Source organism: Lissotriton helveticus, chromosome 1_1 (genome assembly GCF_964261635.1).
Source record: "Lissotriton helveticus chromosome 1_1, aLisHel1.1, whole genome shotgun sequence".
In the NCBI taxonomy this organism is placed as follows: Eukaryota; Metazoa; Chordata; class Amphibia; order Caudata; family Salamandridae; genus Lissotriton; species Lissotriton helveticus.
Window position 1 is genome coordinate 2028818781 of NC_136057.1, and position 4620 is coordinate 2028823400.

The 4620-nt window shown below is 45.9% G+C and overlaps 2 pseudogenes; both read left to right on the forward strand.

The window, feature by feature from the left end:
• Positions 1-1307: 1307 nt before the first annotated feature.
• On the forward strand, positions 1308-2414 carry LOC144777080 (18S ribosomal RNA; annotated as a pseudogene).
• Positions 2415-3350: 936 nt separating this feature from the next.
• Positions 3351-3489, forward strand: LOC144779948 (5.8S ribosomal RNA; annotated as a pseudogene).
• The last annotated feature ends 1131 nt before the right edge of the window (positions 3490-4620 follow it).

Sequence of the window (4620 nt, forward strand, 5' to 3'; positions counted from 1 at the left end):
AAATGTTGTAAAGAAAATTTGTTACGGTTTTTATTAACTAAACAATAAAATAAAATATACTGTCACACCGGTGATGGATATCTTGTCTGCCAAGATAGAAATCAATTAGGATATAATGGGATTTTTATTACGGCAGGGAGGATATCCTTCAATGTTATGATGGAGCAACACATTTTCCGAGATCTAAATCGAGCCCTAAGTCAGAAGATAAAGTCTTTGATCGGGACTAATTCCCTTAGGTTAACTTACTCCATGACATTTGGCCCGCAATCACGCCTAGGTTCCGGTCTACCGCTTCCATTGACTATTTGGTGCAATTATTACTTAAACTTTAAACATTCATATCTCAGTTTCCCCTTTTTGGATTTTTGTCATTTTGATAATTTATTTATTAAATTTCACTCTTTTTTCCTAATTCAGTTGCAGAATTATATTGTTAGGTGTTTTGACTTAATGGCTGTTTTGGTACTGCATAAAAATGTTTGCCCTTAGTTAAACGGGTCTGCTATGTGCTATAGCTTAGGTTATCCTACCCCTACTCCATTACAGCTGGCCCCCAATCACGCCTTGGTCACACTCTACTGCTTCCATGGACTAACATTGGCACTGAGTGCTATTTGATGCTATTTTTACTTAAACTTAAAAAATTCATATCTCCGGTTCCTCTTATTCGATTTTTGTAATTTTGGTAATTTATTTATCAAATTTCACTCTGTTTCCCAAATTTGGTTTGGGAATTAGATTTTTGGGTGTTTTGTCTTTAGAGCTGTATTGGTACTGCATAAAACGTTACATGTTGCCCTTAGTTAGTCCAGTCTGCTCCGTGCCATAGTCACGTTAACTTAATAACTTTAGGGCTCACCCTGACATTTTAGTGTTCTTATTCCTTTAGGTGGATGATAGCAAACCCCAAAAAATAATCCTCATTCTTACAGTCATGCAATGATTTTCTATTTTAGTTTAACCAATTGATAAAATAGTTTGAAATATATGCATTTTACATAAATCTGACGATGTATAGATTTTGCAGAATCACTCTGTGAAATTTTCCTACTACAATTATTTTGCTAAGTTGTCCAAAGTAAACCTTGTACAGTATCATTGTGAAAAGGTCTTCACTTGTGGGATAGTCATTTTAGGAGGTCTATATTCAAATATTTGTCTTATATAGACTACAAAAGCAGATGATAGGTTGTACAAAAAAAATTTACACCACAATTGTGACATAAGGGTTTAAGTGATAGTAATGAAGGTTCTTGATCGTCAGCTTAGCCCTTACTAATAATAGACCGAGGTGGTAAGAGATTAACCTTTCAACATTTCTTGCTTAAAATATTTAACGTGCTTAAGCCCCTTACAAGTAAAGAAATTTGGGCAACATGATTGCTTTGTGAAAAATCATTCTCCATATCTGTGAAGTGTTTTTCACATTTATGGTGAACAATTCAGCAAAATAAATATGATAATAATAATAATAATAATAATAATAATAATAATAATAATAATAATAATAATAATAATAATAATAATAATAATAATAATAGTAATAATAATAATATTAATGATAATAGCACACCCTTTAATCAAGAATGAAAGTTAGAGGTCCGAAGACGATCAAATACAGTTGTAGTTCCAACCATAAACGATGCAGACTAGCAGTGTTATTCTGATGACCTACCGAGCAACTTCTGGGAAACCAAGTTCTTTGGGTTACGGGGGGAGTATGGTTCCAAAACTGCAACTTAAAGGAATTGATGGAAGGCCTGCACCAGGAGTGGAGCCTGCAGCCTAATTTGACTCAACACAGGAAACCTCACACGGGCAAGGCACGGAAATGATTGACAAATCGATAGTTCTTTCTCTATTTTGGGTATGGTGGTGCATGGCCATTCTTAGTTGGAGGATTGATTTGTCTGGTTAATTCTGATAATGAACAAGACTTCTCCATGCAAACTAGTTATATGACCCCTAGCAGTCGGCGTTCAACTTCTTCAAGTGACAAGTGGCCTTCAGCCACATGAGATCAAGCAATAAGTGGTCTGTGATGCCCTTAGATCTCAGGATCCATGCAGGTAACAGTTGAACAGATCAGCTTGTGTCTACCCTTTGCCAACAGTTGCGGGTAACCCGCTGAACCCTGTTTGTGATAGGGATTGGTGATTGCAATTCTTTCTCATGAACAATGAAGTCCTAGTATGTGTGAGTCATAAGTTCATGTTGATTAAGTCCCTGCACTTTGTATATACCACCTGTCCCTACTACCAATTGGATGATATAGTGAGGTCCTCAGATTGACGCCACCGGGGTCAGCAATAGCCCTGGAGGAGCACAGAGAAGATGATCACACTTGGCTATCTTGAGGAAGTAAAAATCATAACAAGATTTCAGTAGGTGAACCTGTGCAAGGATCGTTAACAGTAGAGTGGCCCGCGTGACAAACCTTTGGCCGCTTCCCAGAAGAAGCACACCATAGTCACAGGGCCAAGCCCTTCCCTCGCATGCCCAGGCCAGTGGAGAGGTCAGTGCCCATGGGGTGCTTGGGCGAGGACCTGGAGTGGGGCGAACTACTCCACCCAGGAGAAACCGAACAATGTACACATGAGGGATGGGAGCCGACTCCTCTATTAGGGGCATGATAGAAAGCCCTGTTGAGACAAAACCCACATTTGCCCAGCACAACGCCACAGGGGGAACTGAATGGTAGTGCCTCCCCAGACTGGGGCCCCCCTGAAGATTATGCCGCCCCAGGCTCTACCTCACCGATCCTGGCCCGACCTGGTTTCAGATAACTGAGGAGCAGCCCTTGGCAGGACAGCCGCATGCGAAGGAATGGGGGTACAAGGGAATCCCTGCTTCTCTCAGTGGGGGCATGAGGGATGAGGGAGCCACATGGCTCACCCCTTCTGGCGCCTTCAACCAAGGCAGTGGGTGGGCTACCCCCATCCCACCAGCATACTCAGGCCTCTACCAGGCAATCTCAACATCGCAGGTTCAGGGCAGACTGACGAGGTGCAGGTGAGGTGATTCACCCTAGTTGCTAGGTACCTAGTTCACCCCATTCCCTTGTGGCCAGCTGAGGGTTTGAAAACTTGAGCAGTCCCTGCCCATCCTCACCAAAGTAGTGTTGTCAGTGGGGCTGTCTGCCTCCACCGTCCTGGGAGGCCCCTGGCCAGTGGAGGACAGGGAATCCTGGAAATGCTCTTTCAATCATGGAGGGCGATGCCCTGAGGGGAAGCCTTAACAGAGTGCAGGCCACCTCATCACTCAGCTAGCAGACAGATGCATGGGGCCGCATTCCTCCCACCTTTCCAGCACCTGCAGGTGGGCAAACTTTGTAAAAAGTTTCCTATGACTCTTGCCGGCTCACACATCGATGAATGCAGCTAGCTGAGCGAATTAGTGTGAATTGCAGGACATGTTGATTATTGACATTTCAAACACACCTTGCAGCCTTGGGTTTCCCCCAGGGATATTCCTGTCTGAGGGCTGCTTAATTGTCAATTGCCATGGGGCTTCTCTAGTGTGCGGCTGCGGCCACCGAAGGGTAGCTCTACTTCCTTCATCCTCCACAAGTTCAGACCCCTGATCACCCATCACAGGATCCCTCCCTTTGGTCCTGTCATGGAAGTATGCCACCAATGTGCCTAGACCTCCCTCCCACCTTGTTGGGGCACAGGTTGGCAGCTGGTCCACCCCAGGACACCTGGCTGTGTGCCACATATGGCTGTCTTTGGTGTCCCATAGCTACCTGCGCGCACCACCTTGGGCACCTACCTCTGTGGCCAGTTTCTGGGGAAGGCCACCTCCCCTGACAGACCCTCGGGATCTCACATGCCCTAGCGGGCATCGGTCTCCAATCCAGAAAAAGAAGTGCACTGCCATAACTTGAGCCCATGTAGCCCAGAGACCGATGTCCCCATCTCCCCACGTTTTGGCATCCAACTGTGACCTCAGATCAGACGTGGTGATTTACTGCATTGGCATGCCCATTTTGGGCAGCCCCCGCCCCATTGAAATGGCACATCAAAAAATCACTGGCTTCCAGTGGGCTTTCTGCACCCCCACCCCCCACCAGGGGGCAGAAAGACTGAATATGGGCAAATTCTTTTTCGGTGGAGCAAAGGCCCTTGCCCAAGGGTCTGCTCCCCCCTCTCTGGTGTCTAGTGGTGGATCCCTGCTTGGGGATCGCCCTCCTGGGGTGATCTCCAAGCAGGGATTCTGCCCTTTCCAATGATACCTCTACCATCTTTCTACGTGCTCAGGGGGCTGAGATAGCCCCCTGAGCACATAGAAAGTGAAACTGAAATGAGCCTAAAGAATCATTTCAGTCTCGGTGTCAGTGAAATGATGTCAGCGCGACATGTGTGCTGATCGTCATTTCACTGAAACGGGGGGGGGGCTCGGGAGCTGGGGAAGAGAGGGGGGTCGCAGGTGTGCCCTAGGTTAGAGCACAGGCAGGACCCAGGCTCCATGCAGTGGTACTAACCACTGAAAAGCGCACAGGTAAGAGCTTTATGGTCCAGTCCAGACTCTGGAAGCTTTGGGCTGCTTGGTTGCAAACACCTGACTGTGCCCCCTGTCAGGGCTTCTGCAGCACACAGAGCATCCTGATGAGGCAGC